Raw genomic sequence first — 17,860 nt, 5'->3', positions numbered from 1 at the left:
AATGAAGTTGAACCTGCTTACATCAGCTCCAAATTCAGTCTTCTAGATTTACTGGGTCTATGCACCCTGCATAGGCTCTGTCATAGTTTACCCAACACTGGCAACTAGTTAGCTTAGTGGTAAGTGCAAACCAAAATAAGGAAAAACAGTTTTTGCAAGGAGAACAGTATCATGCAGGAGGCTAGGCCACAGAGGACGAGGTGACCTTTCTGTATTTTTCATAAAGCTGCAAGGTAGCAAACAAACACAAAGTGGCAATAATAGATCAGATGAATTGGTCTGTCATAAGACCCAACTTTGTCTTGACAGCTACAACGATAAGTGAGAGCGTATTGACAAGGACCAAAGACAAATGTGTGAAATGCAATAACACAGACATTAGCAACCATGTTCAGTCAGTATCTCTTGCTGAACACAACTGTCAATCCTGTAAAAAAAAAATGAAGCCTGGATTTCCGTTCTATCCTGCTGAAGTGTCTAATTTCTTCATGTAGTCTTAACTTCCATCCACATCCACACCCAAAGGAGGATGCTCCTTAGACTTCACATGCTGCATGTTACTAGGACTTGGACTAAATATTTCGAGCGCTTTAGCTCCAGTTAGAGTCTCCAGTTCTTCACATGGATGAATATTTGCTATTTTTATTTTAAATGTTTCAAAATAACCTATACGTTTTACCTTCTGTTTGGAAAACAAGTCACTGATCATATAGAAAATCACACTACTAGATAAATGTGGTGTTGTGTATAATGAGTCTGCAGAACTTAATGTTATAACAAAAGCTGTGGGAAGCAAGGGCTCTGTGTAGGTTCCTAACTTAGGCTATTTGCACTCAGCTGCTAAGGCAGTAGTGAGCAACCTGTAGCCCACACACGGACCGTCAGGGTAATCCGCTGGGGGGGCTGCAAGGCAGATTGTTTACATTGACCGTCCGCAGGCCCCAGTTTCCAGGAACAGTGAACTGTGGCCACTGGGAGCTGCAGGCGGCCGTGCCTGCGGACGGTCAATGTAAACAATCTGTCTCGCAGCCCACCCGCAGATTACCCTGACGAGCCGCAGGTTGCCCACCACTGTGCTAAGGTGACAGGTGCAGTATAAAATCCTGGTCAGGACTTCATGTTTTGTGCTACTATACACTATATAACATGGTCATTTAGAACTTCACAGCAGCACCTGGGCTAGAACTCACATACTCCTACTCCACGAGCATAGGCACCTGCCACTTGAGCCAAAGAAGAGCCATTGATAGTCCATGGCACTAGAGGGCTTATGATACCCAGCTAAGCAGTTCCAATTCCTTCAAATACAACACACTAACCAGCTCATTACAATGTATCGATCCCTTCTAAGCAAAAATAACTCCCAAACTTTCTCGGATTTGTCATCACGTCACAACAATATAAGCTTGTGTATTAAGCAAAGAAAAAAAAAGTCTCACTAACGTGCTACCACAAATTGTAAGCTTTTTGCCTGTAAAAAACCCACCGTACAGTTGTTGTTGTAATGGATCCGAGCTGAAGATAACAGACACAAACACAGTATGAATCACATACATGGGGAGGGGGAGGAGAACTAGAAGTAGAACCCTAGCCCTTCAAACTTTAAAAACTCCAGCACCTACCATGTGCTGCACAGCTCTTCCTAAGCAAGCCCATTTATTCTTAGGATAAAAGCATTACAGAGCATTTACATATTTAAAAAAAATAAAAGAACCTACACACATGCTAATAAGCTTACAGAGATCACTCTCTGACTCCAACATGGGCTGTGGCCAGTGAACAGCCCTTCAAACCCCATCAAGGGGATTTTCTCTGGTCACAAGCCCATAACTGCTGTTAGCTCAGAACAAGCACCCTCATGAATCTGAGTCACCCCTTTTATTCAGTTTGGGTCTTTGAAGAGACCTTGAATAGGTAATCAGACAGACAATTGGTTTCTCCTCAAGGCACAGCTCCAGACAGATGGATCCAGAAGTGGGTAATTTGCATACCCCTCCCTCCCATGCATTTCCTGTATTTAGACAGAAGGCTTTTACAAGACACTATGTTGGACAGGGACAGCCTCATTCTGAGGGAAAAAAACCACCACAAAACCAATATATTATGCAAAGTGAGCAGAGAAAGCTGTCTGCAACCTCCCACCCGGAGTCCAAAGAAAAGGTAATGACTTCACTGGTGGCAATAACTACGAGCTCTGTGCCTCAGAATTATTTCTACGGTTGTCAGAGAATAAACTTAACTCGTGTGTGCAACAGCTTCCAAAGAGACTTGTGCATGAGATCAAGAACATATTGTTTCTCCAAGATCTAACGCCTACACATTTTCATAAACAGAACTTGTAAGACTCTCTGATGATCACCAGAAGATCTTACACAAAATGTTCACAGCTTCACCCTTTAAAAAAAAACAAACAACCGTTAATGAATAAAAGATAAATTTTACTGACCCCAACATCATGCCCACTTTTCAAAAAACGCTTTCTGTAGCTCTCTTCCCTTCTGGCCATTATTTTCTGTCCTTTTTTCCCCTCACATGTCTCTGGCATTGGGAATTCACTTTATTCGCTCCATCTCCTCTTCCCCCCCTCACCTCAGCATCACACTATTCCTCCTTTATTTCCTTCTTGCCAGCTTTATCCAACTGAGTATTCACTAAAGATACTTTGACACCAAATGCATTTTATCCATTATTACTCCAGTACATTTGAGCAGGAAGACTAGTAACTAAAAAGACTCCACTCAATCAATCACTGTAGTTGGTAAGTGATATTGCATTAAATTTTAATTTTCTCTCCAAATAGAGAATACACATCTAGGTTTGAGTGTATACGATCATGTGTAAATATAAATAATTCTTCTTTGCTGAGCTTTAAATTAGAGGCTTCTATAAACAGGAAGTAAGCAATTTGTAACATACGACTTCAGCAATTTTTTCTCATCCACTTTGTCTCTGTGAGAATCCACAATCAATCCATTTGGAAAAGTAATTTTCATCTTCATATTATATAAAAAAGATCAAGTTGCGTATGTTTGCAGAATACTAATATCTACAGCAAATGGAGAATGGAAAATAAGAGGATCATGGAATCTGATTAGCAATGTCCAAAAGAAATCTGTTCAAAGATAAAGCATTGCGCTGTGCAAAACAAGATATAGTGGTTTCAGTCTTACTGATCACTTTGTAGTGGTCATTTAGCTATGTTGTTCAACACTTCCTTTCCAAAAGCTGGGAGTGGATTTATCCCTGATGTAGTTCGTGTGACTTCATTTGGTGTTACACTAGGGATGAATCTGGGCCACACTTCCATTGCTGGTGATGTCTTTGTCGCTCACTCATCATACCGATCAAATTGGAAATGACTACAAGACAAGATGATGAACGCATCTAATGTTTTTGAATGCCCCTGGGTAGCAGAAAGAGACTGGTACAGCTCATGGGAATGTTAAACAATGCCAGTTTAATATGATTGACCTGCTTTGGCCTTAATTTTCCTATTCGAATTCAAGCTACTCTTACAAGATGGTGATTTGGCTTCTATGCATGTAGAGCACAGTAAGCTCCCTAAATGCTTCTATTTCATATAACTGCAAATTGTGATCAGTCAGATGAGAATGATCAAAGGGGGTGAGTATGAACATAGCAATGTCCTTAGTTTCCACCAGGTAGCTGCTGCTGCCTCAGTTTACATCAACCTAGTTGAGTGTAGAGCTGGTCAAAAAAAAAAATAAGCAAGTTTTAATTTTTAAAAAATGGTCTTTTTAAAAAATTGTGCCCTTTAAAAGTGTTTTCACATTTTATTTTTAAAAAAAAATCTCAAAATGGGTATTGAGTTTTTCCATTACCAAAACCTGGGATTTTGGTAAACAAAAAACCATAGAATCAGAGAGTTACAAGGGACTGCAAGGGTCAACTAGTGTAACCCCCTGACAAGATGCAGGATTTGTTATATCTTAACCATCCAAGACAGATGGCTACCCAGCCTCCTTTTGTAAACCTCCAGTGAAGATGCTTCCACAACCACCCAAGGCATTTGGTTTGTCCTACTGTTCTTACAGTTAGCAAGTTTTTCCTGAGATTTAATCTAAATCTGCTGTGCTGTAGTTTGAACCCATTGCCTCTTGTCCTGCCCTCTGTGCCAAGAGAAAACAACTTTTCTCCTTTTTGTGGCAGCCTTTCAAGTATCTGAAGATCGCTATCATGTCCTCCTTTAATCTCCTCTTTTCCAAACTAAATGTTAGAATATAGATATTCAGGCCTGCCTGTAAAGGTGGATACTTTAAGAACTTCAGTGTATTTTTATCACTTAGCTAGTTATAGAGGTACAAAACAAAGAATCAAAATCACAGTCCACCTGTGTATGGGCCTTCTCTCACTAGGATAGTCTGAGGCCTTGTTCTTAGGCTAAGGCCTCTGGCTAAGCAGCAGGGACAGCCATAAGATGGGAGGCAAACAGTCACATCCTCACATCCCAAACCAGTCACATTGAAATAAGGTGCTATTGGGCTGTTAGGAAGACAATCCTGTCCTGATAGTGCCCATCACCACCAGATTAAAAAAACAGATCTTAAGCTGGTTAAAGAAACCTTAGTTTAATAGCATCCTGTCTGGCAAGAAATCACTTATCAATGGATGTGCTTGTGAAACCTTAATTTCTGTATTGCTTTATCTTCTTGGCCCCCACTTTTCTCTACTGTTAATCTGTCTGGTTCTCTAATTGTTTCTGTCTGCTGTATAAATAATTTTATACAGGTATAAGTTAATTACGGTAGTGGGATATAATTGGTTAGAGAATTATGTTACAATATGTTAGGATTGGTTAGTTAAATTTCAGTAAAATGATTGGTTAAGGTATAGCTGAGAATATTACTATATAAACTGGGGTCAAATAGAAAGTGGTGGAGGGAAGGGAAATTGGAATCATGCTTGCTAAGTGAGGAGAGAACAGGAACAGGGACTGGGAACAGAACACGGGCAAGGCTCTGTGGTGTCAGAGCTGGGAACAGAACACTGAAGAATAGACTGTCGTTGTATAGAGATAACCCCGACTGGTGTGAAGGGCTTTGGAACATGCTTGCTTGGAAACTAACTCCAATAAACATCGCATTGTCTGCACTTCGGACTTCTGGTGTTTTGCTGCTTGCTGTTTGCGTGACTAGAACCAGGGAAGTGGGAGGGTGAAGGGAAAACCCTCTAACCCTAAACATACCCAGTTCCTTCAGCCTTTGCACACATGGCGTCAATTCCATTGTTTGATCATCTTTGTTGCTCAGCTCTGGATCCTTTCCAGTTGGCTCTACATCCTTTCTATTTATTGGTGACCAAAATTGGACACAGTACTTCAGCTGAGGCCTAACCAATGCCGAGTAGAGCAGCACTATCACCTCCCATGACTTGCATGCTATGCCTCTGTTAATGCAACCGAAAATGGCATTTGCTTTTTTTTTGCAACAGCATCATATTGCTGACTCATGTTGAGGCTGTGATTTACCACAACTCCCAGATCCTTCTCAGCCATGCTGCTGCCAAGAATTATTCCCCATTCTGTATTTGTGCATTTGGCTTTCCTTCCCTTAGTGTATCACCTTACATTTGTCTTTGTTGAATTTCATTTTGTTGTCTATAGCCCAGCTCTCCAGTTTATCAAGATCCCTCTGAATTTTAGCTCTATCCCCCAAAGTATTGGCAACCCTCTCCCCACAGCTGTGTCATCTGCAGATTTGATCAGTATGCTTTCTATTCCTACATCCAGTCATTAATAAAGATGTTAAACACCACCAGACCCAGTACAGATCCCTGTGGAACCCCACTCGAGACCTCTCTCCAATCTGACATCATTCCATTAATAGTTACTCTTTGTTTGCGGTTGTTTAACCAAGTATGTATCCACTTAATGGTAGTTCTGTAGAGCCTGCATTTCTCCAGCTTACTTATCAGAATGTCATGTGGGACTGTGTCAAAACCCTTGCTGAAGTCCAGGTATATTATGTCCACCGCATTCCCCTATCCAACACATCAGTTACCCTATCAAGGAAGGAAATAAAGCTGGTTTGGCATGTTTTGTTCTCGGTAAATCCATGCTAGCTGCTTGTGATTACCCCTTCATCCGCCAGGTGTTCGCAAATTAAATGTTTTATACCTTGCTCTAGTAGCTTTCCATGTATTGAAGGTGGGCTGACTGGTCTATAGATCCCTGTCTCCTCTTTTTTAAAGTTGGGCACTAGCACTACGTTAGCCCTTCTCCAATCTTCTGGGACCACTCCTGTCATCCATGAGTTTGTAAATATTATTGCTAGTGGCTCTGAGATTTATTCAGCTAATTCCTCTAGTACCCCCAAGTAAATAACATTGGGCCCCACTAATTTGAATTTATTCAAATTGGTCAGAGGATCTCTGACATTCTTTACTTATCCCAATCTTCATCCTTTCCCCTTTATTGTCTACGGTAACTTTGCTAGTCACATGTTGTTGTTTTGTGAGAAGACTGAAGCAAAGTAGGCATTCGGCAGCTCTGCCTTCCTATCCTCTTCCGTTACCTTTTCTATTGAGCAGCAGACCCACACCGCCCTTGATCATTCTTTTTTTTTTTGTCTGACATATTTGAAGAACCCCGTCATGTTATCTCTAACATTTCTTGCCAGCTGTAACTCATTCTTTGTCTTGGCTTTCCTGATTTTGTCCCTACATGCTCGTGCTATTCCCAGGAATACTTCCTTGGTGACGTGCCCCTCGTTCCATTTACTGTATGTGTTCCTCTTGGTTTTTAGATAACTAAAAAGCTCTTTGTGTGGCCACACTGGCTTTCTGTGGCTCTTGTCTTTCCCCTGCATCAGAATAGCTTGAGGTTGAGCCTCTAGTATTACATCTTTTAAGAACTACCAGCCCTCTTTGATTCCTTTTCCTCCTAATTGGTCTTTCCTTGGGACCTTGCCTACTATTTCTCTGAGTCGGTTGAAATCCATCATTCTGAAGTCCAGTGTCCTTGTTTTGCTGTTTTCATGTCCTCCTTTCCATAGGATCTTGAATTCTTAGATCATGATCACTTCCTCACAAGTTCCCGACCAACCCCGCATTTGCAACTAATTAATGTCTATTGGTAACAATGGACAACCCCCTAGCTTTTTCCTCAAATTTCTGAATGAGAAAGTTGTCTCCTACACATGCTAAGAATTTGTTGGAAGACTATTGCAGCAAAATAAGAGGATCAAAATAAGAGGATAATACATCCTACAGATACCAAGGAAGTTAAAATCCCCCATTAATACTAGCTTGTGTGTGTTAGGTAATCTTGTTACCTGCTTATAGAATGACTCATCCACTTCCTCATCCTCATTTGGTGATCCATAACAGATCCCCACCATAATATCGCTGCTGTTCTTTTCCCTTGTTATCCTCACTCAAGACTCTCAGTATGTCTGTTGCTCATGTCCTCTTGGACTTCAGAGCAAGTGTACACATTCTTGACATACAGCACAACATCCTCTCTTTTTTTCTCATAGTTATCCTTTCGGAAATATCCCTTAATGCTGGTACTCCAATCATGAGAGTTGTCCCATCAAGTCTCTGTGATGCCAATTAAGTCATAATTTTCTTCTTATGCCATGACTTCCAGTTCGTCTTGCTTCTTCCACATACTCCTTGCATTTGTATACAGACATTGACTATATTTTGCAGACGGCCCTGTTCCTTTTCTTTTTGCCTTTTCATGTCAACAGCCGTAGATAATTTTTTTATTTAAAAAAATTTGCGATACATTTTTTTTTTAAAAACAGGATCACTTTGATTATAAACAAAAACAGCTGCATAGTTTTGTGATGTTAGTTTTGCATTTTTCAGCCAATTTTAATAGTGAGTACCCGCTGGGGTAACAAAAATCCTCCCAAAATCAGAAGTTCAAACCTTCACCCAATGCCTTTCCCTGGGTCACTGCTTTCCTTCAAGGGTCTGGCAATCTTCTCTCTTTCCAGGAGCTCCCACTCTCCCTCCTCCATGCATTCCAGCTATGTGGAAGTGAACAAAGAACCGGCTGTCAGGTCCAACCAACTCTCTCCCCACTTCTTGTCTCTTGCCACAAAGCTGCTTCATTTGTTCCACCAAATCCAGGCTCCTTCCAGGGCACTTATCAGAATAGCCCATAACTCTTAGTCTTTCCCCACTCTCTTTGCTCTGAGGGAAAGGGTTGTTTATCTGCTCTGATGTTCCTTCCCAGCATAACTTCAATTGGCTGGGAACTACAATTCACAAGTTTCTCTTCTTCAGAGCTGAACCAAAAACAGGGCTATACTGGGCCTGTAATCTATTTTAAAGGTTCAGCTCTTCCTGATACAGGCAGGTTTGCCCAAATTTATCCTTTTCATGCTCTTTAGGAGATTTTTTTCCTCTTTATGAAATATTTGATAGGTCTCTGTAGCATTATGAGCAAATAAGCTTCTTATAGATGAAACAGTTTCTTAACAACTCTATTTAATTAATCCCCTTCAAGGTATCCATGGGCTGCGGGTAGGATGAATGAGATGACCAAGACGACAATGGGGGCGAAATATAAAGAAACATAAGGACTGTCAGATTGTGGCATAGACTCTCAAGGGAAAGTGAGGGATGCCCCATTGCCAAAGAATCTAAAACTGCACAACAGAGTATTGGGGGAAATATACTGTAGGGGACAATCCTGCCCAGGCAGATGAATGCATTGGATGACCTGTTGAAATAATTGAGCCTACAAATTTACCATAATTAGGAGCACAACTGGAAAGTGAGAGTTCATAAAATGTTACAATAAACAAACAAATATTAGTAGGAAAATGTACAAAAGGGACCCAGGCTGAATTAATCCAACCAAAAGGCCTACCAACACAAATCAAGGACCCTGTTAAGATCTGTGACCTTCTTAATGGCAAGGAGGGTGCAGATACCTTACAGAAATCTACTGAGTCTGGTGTGTACATTCTAGTTCACCAAAAAATGCCATGTGTGGTCTCAGATAAAGCTTGTTGTCACACTGGTCATCAATATCATTTTGAAATGCATGTGCAGATGTCGTATAAGGTGTTGTGTATGTATATACTGAAAATATGTTCTCAAGATTTATGTCAGGAGGTGGAGGAAGATGGTCACCAGCAAAGGTGAAAAACAGGTTTTCTATCAGACAGGAAAGGTTTATCCATTTAGTTGTTTTTGTAAATTGAGTATTGTCTCACCCACAATAGGCCTCCTTACCACCAGTCTGAACTAACTCCAAAAGGCAGCTTGTAAGAACTTCAGAAAGAAACTAATAAGATGAGAAAAACAGCAGGGGAAGAGAACGTTATCTTGAGGTGCACTTCAAAGGTTAGCTTGAATATATTTGGGAGGCAGAGAAAACCTCTTGGCACCCCTCACTTCTGAAGAAAGCAGACAGTGCTTTTGCTTTATGAAAAAGGGGTCTCAACCAGGCTTGGCTGAAAAAGCTGGAGAGAACTTTGGGTGATCTAAGCTTCTTTAGACAGTGGGTTAACCAGTTAGTTATGTTTAGTCTCCATAAAACATGTTATGATTTAGTTTTATGTGTAAGCATCTGTTTCCAGCCATGGAGAACTTAACAAAGAACTAGGTGTCTGGCCCAGCCAACTTTTCTCTCTTGCCACAAAGAATATATGGTGATATACCTCTCTCATAGAACTGGAAGGGACCTTGAAAGGTCATCAAGTCCAGTCCCCTGCCTTCACTAGCAGGACCAAGTGCTGTCCCTAATAGGTTGTTGGGGTTTTTTCTGCCCCAGATCCCTAAATAGCCCCCTCATTTGAGCTCATAACTCTCTGTTTAGCAGGCCAATGCTCAAACCACTGAGCTGTCCCTCCCCCCAGTGCCTTTGTCCCAACTCCTGCCAATATTCTTACTCACTATCACCTAAATCTCTGTTCTTTGTTAATAAACTTATTCTTGCTTTCACTATAAATATATTTAAATGATGTGGTGTTAATCCAAGTGATGGTTCTGAGTAGCTGATGTGCACTGTTCCTTTGGGAATGGCAGACCTGGTAATTCTGTTCAGTGGATAAGGGGCTGTACTCTGCAAGGAATGCTCTGTGTATTCAAGAGTTGGTGTGTGTCTACTGCTACTTGTACAGAGAGAGCAAGGCCTGTGAAGCCCTGAAAGGTAGTGGATTGTGCTGCCAGCGGTTGGTGATTTCAGGGAGCTGAGCCACAGCTGGTACAAACAAGACTGCCTCATTGTAAGGACAGCTGGTGGTGAGGTGCCTCCTAACCCTGGAGAGTATCACAAGATCATTCCTGGGAAATAAAAGACGTGTGGGAATGGAAATCAATGGACAACATTTGGTATGCAAGGAAGTCTAATTGTTGAACAAAACAACAAAGAAATGGGCTATTCCACCCATCATTCCCTTTTGGGGTCCTCAAAGAGAGACTTTTGGGGGGGAATTTAGTGGACACTGGCTGACTCAAAGACAGAAAAACAGGAAGGAACAAGTTTCACCATCATGGCTGCCACCCCCAACCATCTCCTTGGACCCTAGGGTCCAGCATGAGAACATTGCATTGAGATATGTCCTGACCAGAGCAGGCAGGAGAGTGACCAGATGGCATAATCACTTCCACGGGGGCTGGCTAAATCCCAGCTACGACTTGGGATGGGATACTATTGTCCCCTGACCTCATGTGTCCTTTCTCTTCCCCACCTTTCATCTCTTTCCTATCCCTCTCCTTTTTCCTTCTGTCTAATAAGGGTCTGGCTTATCCTGCCCAGATTGTATATTTTGCAACACTGCTGTAAGCCTATGACCAAAGAGGCAGTTAAAAGCAATGCCCTAAAAAAGCCAGATGCTGGTAAGAGAGCCTGATCTCATGCTGTTTCCAACCCAGTTCAAAACAGGAGGGCACCAAAAGCCTCCTCTTGGATCTACCAACTGAAGATTGGAAAATGTTAGAAGATTCCCAACACAGCCAAATTACTGAGTTTTTATCTAAAGAGACCCAGGAACCCTCTGAGGTTCATCCCTCTCTAGTATCAATGAGAACTGCAGTGTTTATCTGGGTAGCCTCCTAGCTTAAACAAGGAGGACATCTAGAGGTGTACGAAAGTACTACATAAATCTGATCCTGGTGAGAGTTTTCATATCCAAAATGGAAACCATCTTGCTATGTAACTGCACAGGGAGTAACTTGCAGGCAGTTTGCCATTGGCCTCTCCCTAGAACATGCTGTTATCACTGTAATTGTAGTCACAAGACACATTAAATAAGTCACTGAAAATCCCAGGACATTCCCATGTTTATCTCTCATTTTTACTGTTCAGCAAAGACTGGCAAAAGTCCCAAATTTGTCATCCTTGCTGCTTAAACAATTGACTCCCATATAAACAAAAAAACAAGAGGGTTTTTTTTTAAAACTGGAGCAGAGTTTGCAGCCATCTGCCACAGCAGCAACTTGAGGCTGAAATCCATAGACTGGCACAGTAAAAACCTGTGGAATTCGGATAAAAAAATTAGGAAAATATATACACCTCTACCCCAATATAACACGACCCAATATAACACAAATTCAGATCTAACGCGGTAAAGCAGGGCTCCGGGGGGGCGGGGCTATGCACTCTGGTGGATCAAAGCAAGTTCAACATAATGCAGCTTCACCTATAACATGGTAAGATTTTTTGGCTCCCTAGGACAGCGTGATATTGGGGTAGGGGTGTATTTGTCTTAAAAGTGCCTCCTGCCCAGTGTGCTCATTTTCTTGTTTTATTGATAATAATCTTGTCACTCCAGCATGGGAAAAATCAGGCCTTCTGTGCACAGACACTTGATGTGCTTGTGCAATTTAGAGGTTGTTAAATGACTGTTTAAAGCAAATTCCACAATATAATCTTAAAAGGGAAATTCCTTTTGCACACATCTGAAGCAAGAAAGATGAAAAGGGATTAACTGAAAGAAGGAACACATGAAAACAGTTTCAAGTTTTATGCCCAATTTTGAAACAAATGGGTGTCGTCGGTGCTAAGCTCTGAAATTAGGCCAATAATTTAGGTGTGCAATAATTAGGCACAAATATTTGAAAATGTTGAACTTACTGTGTTTTATCTACAAGTTATTGCTGGGACTGAAAAAATAAGGCTGCCTTTCATGGTCAACCTGTACACTCTTCCAACAAATGTTTACATTTTTAGGGAGAAATATTTAGCATCTGGAGAGTAAAAAAATGTTTTAAAGTAACTGGAGGAGAAACATGCCTTGTAATAATTTTCATTGCTGGTGATGGAGAGCTCCAAATCCATAAAAAGCACTATCTGAACATGAAGAGCTGTTATTTTGAGAGACCTTTCATCTGTAATGGCTTTATGTAACCGTCATCTGTTAGACCTAAGGCAGTAAACAAAAAGTTTATACTCTTCTCCTTTTCCCACATGTAGGGATGAGTGGGAGAACCTCCCTATCGCTCATTAGACTAGCACTCTCTGAGGTCCAATCCCACCTTGGAATCCTGCCCGAGTATGGGACCATGAGTAGCCCTTAGCTCAAATAAACAAACTATACTAGGCCTTTTCCTTACACTGCTTACTTCTCACCTGTTCCCACTCAACTGTGCTGGCTGAGCCAATCCAATCCAAAAAACAGAATTTTTCCCTTTTAAAAGTTCTAATGGCAGACCCCCACCTAAAAAAAACCTATTTGCCATTCTGTTATGCTTGGGGAACCTGTGTTTCCCGCTCCGTGTTTCTGCTGCCTCAGATCACTGATCTATGAAAATGCTGCTTACCGGAGTGGGTCAAAAATGGTGACAGTATTTCCCCCAAAAAACACTTAACGTTTTTTGTGAAAGTTATACATCAAAGTTTTGAAAATTCTATAGCTTCCAAGCATCTTTACTACCCAGTATTTGTCGAGATGCTATACAGCACGTTGTATTGCCCTCGTCATCCCATACAAGACACTGTTTTCAATTGCTTACAGCTTTGCCAAACGTTAACCATTCAGCCATGTTGGGTGTCTGCCCTAAGTTGAATGTTTCAGCAAAAGTGGTTCAGCTGGAGACCTGGAGTGCAGCATGCTCGGTGCAGATTTGGAGAATTTAGCAGGGATTTAATAAGCTATTAATTATCACCATAGAATCTGAGCACCTCACAAATATAAAATGTATCTTCTCCACCCTCCCTGCCCTAGGCTGGTATTATCCCCTTTTAACTCAGTCCCTACCTGCAGACAGAGAGTAAGACAACTTGCACCAATTTGACTGCACCAAAGTTTGGACACATTTAATCTAAACACACGTAATCTATATTGGTTTAGCCAACCTCTGTACATTTACAGGTTTACACAGACAGAATTGCACCAATTTAATTAAATCAATTTTAAAAGTCACAAGTTCTTCCTGAAGAACTCCTCTGTGGAGCTCAAAATTTTGTCTCTCCCACCAACAGAAGTCGGTCCAATAAAAGATATTACCTCATCCCCCTTGTCACTTTCATTAGACAGGCATAACTTTACACACAGAGAAAGCTGTATATCACCACCGTGGAAAAGGGAGACCTGACAGACAGACAGTTCCCGCCAGTCCCACCACCTATGCTGGTGCTAACTCAGGTGATTGACACCCACATGGGTGATACCTATATGAGCAGTCGCACTACAAAGCCATACCCAAGTTACTGTGCCTCACCGGTGCAGCACTTACCCATGTCTCTCTCTAAGGGTATGTCTACACGGCCTGTTTCTTTCAGTGGCGTGCAGAGTACACGCCCCCATAGCCCCTCTCCCAGCACTGGTATAAACAGCAGTGTAGCTGGTGCAACACAGCGTAGGCAAGTAAAGACAGGCCTGCCGGGTGTGGGTATGTATGCGAGTACACTACATGTTCTACACGTGCCCAGGCCTTGCCTCCCCAGCTACACGGCTATTTTTAGCAGTTAGTGTCATGCTGCCTCCCTGCCGCTGGAGCCTGGAGCCCTTCCCCACCACAGGAAAAGATTCCCCCAGCATGGACAGGCTCTGGCAGTGGGGAGGCAGCAGGGAACGGTTTGGGCAGCTTCCCCCTGTGGACCCTTTCCCCACGGCACGGAAAGGCCCTGGCAGGCAGGAGGAGCAGTGAGAAAAGGCTCTTCCAGCTCCCCGTTGCTGGAGCACCTCCCTGCCATGACGACAGACCCCAACAGCAGGGAAGCAGCAGGGTAAGGTTGAGCCAGAGCTTTGACATGTGTAGCTACACACTGCAGTGTGGACGCAGCCCGCAGTGAAAAGGAGGTATGCTACATGTACGCTTCATGCCACCCATACTGGTTTGTAGCATAGACGTAGCCTAAAACGGCTGGGTGCACATTCCCATGGTACTTTGGGCTACAACACATTGAGTTTCTCTATGATTCCTTCCCGGTAGGAGAACCTGTCTGTTCTGGGCACACAGGGGGAACTGTGGGAAGGTACCGGTGGACTGTCGGCCCTTGAGTTGTTTAAGCCTGTGCCCTCACTGCAAAATGGGTGGGTTACCAGCCTGAGTCACTGAAAGCAGAATCAGGCTCTAACTCACGCCCCCAGGATTTGAAGGATTAAATTCTGAAGGGAGGGTTGTGTGGGAGGAGGGGTAAGAGCCTGAATTAACTCTGCAGTAAAAATATCCCCACAGACTTACTGAGAGAGAGCTGGGAACTGGACAAAATCCTACTGAGTCCGTTTCGTTCGCCCCGGTCTTGTGGAGATCACTGCTCAGGCAACCTGGAGGATCGGAAGCTACATTTTTCCAGTTCCAGAGTTATGACAAATTGGGAATTCCCAGAGGCAGGATTAAATGAATAACACACTTGTTATAGCTGTGTTGTGGATTTCTGTATTACTTGAAATTGCTACCTCTTTTAAAGAGACGTCCATGTAATGCTAGTCAATGCCATACGCTTTAGTTCCCCCATTTTAATGGAACAACAACGTTACTTTGATCTGAGCAGAGGAGCAACAAGCATCACACTAGCTCACAATAATCTGCATTTACCCAAAGCACGTCAAGAAGTCCTTTTACCCACCACTGAAATGCAGCCATTTCTGAAGCAGCTTACAAACCGGACCACCAGTCAGCCCTGGGATTTGGGGGTCACAGCAAAAAACAAAATGGAAATGTAAGCAGAGTCAGGATGAGCTCTACCCTGACATCCAGTGGTAAATTATGAGGAGTGGGCAAAGGAATTTCAAGAATGTGCATTTGCATTGGTAAACCCACTCCACTTAGCATAACACACAGCAGCCTGGGATGGTTATTTTCATAGCTGTGGGATCCCCAATTTCTTTGTTATTGAGACAGGAAGGAAAAAAGTGCTGTCACCTTAATTATGTGAATGAGGAACTATGAGACTGCTTTATGACAGAAATGACTCAACCTACATTAAATAGTACTTGCTAGACAAGGGACATGGGTTCCAAAACCCAGTGAGAGGAAGAGAGGTTGGGGACTGGTGTGTGTACCTGATGGTATGGGCCCCTTTTGAGGGCCTGGAACACCAATTGCACATCCTCCTCTCTCCACTGTTAAAGAGCAGAGCTAATTTTGAATCTTTTAGGAGTCCATCTAGAGGCTGCTGACCTGAATTCACGTTGGGCCAATGTGGCACTGGGACTCCCCTACTACAACCTGAAACCACTAAGAGCTGAAATCACTAAAAGAGCTAAGCTTACTGAGCTGAGATCACTGAGTGGGGGAGCCTGAAGATCGATCACTAAGCAGCTGGCAGAGCAGAGCAGTCTGCAGCATGTTGGAGCAGCCCATAGAACAGTGAGCAGTGTGGAACGGTTTGTTGGGACGGCTGACGTGGTTCACGGGTCTGCTGGAGGAACAGCACAGCTGGTGGAGTGGAGCCAGTCATGGTGAAGGCTGCAGCAGAACTCCACGGAGAAGCAGGGCAGTCGGCCCTGGCCCACGTAAGGTGCCCCTTAACACCCTGTGTGCGCCCCCCCCCCCATTTCCACCCAGGCTGGGGGTGGTAAAACTCTGCAGATAAACTTTTGAACTCTGGGGTGGCACTGACCAGAGACAGAGACTTTTGGGTTGTTGGACTTTGGGGTGATTGGACTTAAGACCCTAAGGGGGAAAGGACATTGCCAAATGTACTTGGCGGTGGGTTTTTTGCTTATGGTTTGTGTATAGTCCTGTTTGTGGTGTCTCTCCAACGTGATGCCGCATTGGTTCCCTCCTTTATTAAAAGGATTTTGCGACACTCGGACTCTGTGCTTGCGAGTGGGGAAGTATTGCCTCCTAGAGGCGCCCGGGGGGGTGGTAGGTAATTGTCCCAGGTCACTGGGTGGGGGCTCGAGCCAGTTTTGCATTGTGTTATTGAAATGGAACCCCTGGATACTGAACCCGGCCCTTGTTGCTGCCAACTCAGAGGGGCAGAAGGGTTACAGAAACAAAAGGGGGAGACCCCTTAAAGCCCCCTGAACATTTCAATTTCAGCCACTGGAAGGCAAGACAACAACTCTGCTTGGCCACAGGTCCCAAGGAAACAAAACAAAGGCAGGCAGATTCTTGTAGCCTAATAAACAAAAACAGCGAAAAGTCTAACTGTGAGTTCCATCTCTGGAAGACGCATAATCCCCCTTAGTGCAGGCAGTAAACTACCCCCAGTTACTTTTTTCCTAGCCTGACTCTATACCAGGTGCTCCCTAGGCTAGGAAGAGACTAGAAGAAAGCAGCTCATCATTCTTCTCTTAGCTCCTTCATTCATATGGCTCAGCTGCCAATTCCTCCCCACTGCAACCACACAAGCCACAGCTGACAACTCAAGCAGCTTATAAAAGTCAGCTTCCTCCATTCTACCTAGGAAGGGGCACAAACACCCCATTGTGATGCTGGCTAACAGAGCATAGGAATGCTCCATCAGAATTTAGGACAGGAAGGAAGGGAGAACAGAACTGGATACAATTCAAACTGCAGGAGACATACTAGGTAGGCAGATTTACTATATTAATTGGGTTAACACGCTTGGTACCACCATCCAGACTGTGATTAGAAGCACCATGGGATCTTTAATGACCACAAATGTTTAAGAACTTGATTCTGCATCAAAAGTTCACATTTTGAACTGCCAACACCATTTCCTGCAGCACTCATAGTTTTTAATCTAAGCATCTGATTCCTCTGGCAGCCCCAGTCCAATTGAGCTGCAGGGCTCCCTTTTATACTTTTTGTCCCACTCCTCTGCTTTGGGCAGGGCAGGTGGGATGTCCTGGTTCCGCCCACCAGGGGATGAGCGGGGTTCCTCTCCATCAATCTTTAAGGGAGGTCATGCCCCCTCACTACAGCAGATATATGGTCTTAATCCTTTGGAGAAACTAAGGCAAGCAATTTACAAACTAGACAAGACTGCATTTGTAAAAACATTAAGCAGAAGCCTACGGCCTGGTCTACCCCGGGGGAGAGAGGATCAATCTAAGTTACACAATTTCAGCTACATGAATAATGTAGCTGAAGTTGACGTACTTAAATCTACTTACTGCGGTGTCTTCACTGCTGACACTCCCCCGTCGACTCCACCTGCACCTCTTGCGGCGGTGGAGTACCAGAGTTGATGGGAGAGCGCTCAGCGGTCGATTTATCGTGTCTTCACTAGATGCAATAAATTGATCCCTGCTGGATCGATCACTCCGGAGGTAAGTGTAGACATGCCCTAATAATCAAGTCCAAGCCATCTTTAGTAATCCTTAACACATATTGTTTATCTCACATAGAATAATAAACCACATACAGCATCATGCACTGCTAATAAGAAATGCTTCTTTCATAAAGTATTTGCCTGGGAGTATGGGGTAAAATTAGGTAAGCATTTGTAAAGCTTTTATAAAACCATTCATCCATAGTGTTAACAACTATGCTCAGGAGATGGAATACTTCTGTGTAA

Source organism: Mauremys mutica, chromosome 3 (assembly GCF_020497125.1).
Source record: "Mauremys mutica isolate MM-2020 ecotype Southern chromosome 3, ASM2049712v1, whole genome shotgun sequence".
NCBI lineage: Eukaryota > Metazoa > Chordata > Testudines > Geoemydidae > Mauremys > Mauremys mutica.
This window is presented reverse-complemented; position numbering follows the sequence as displayed.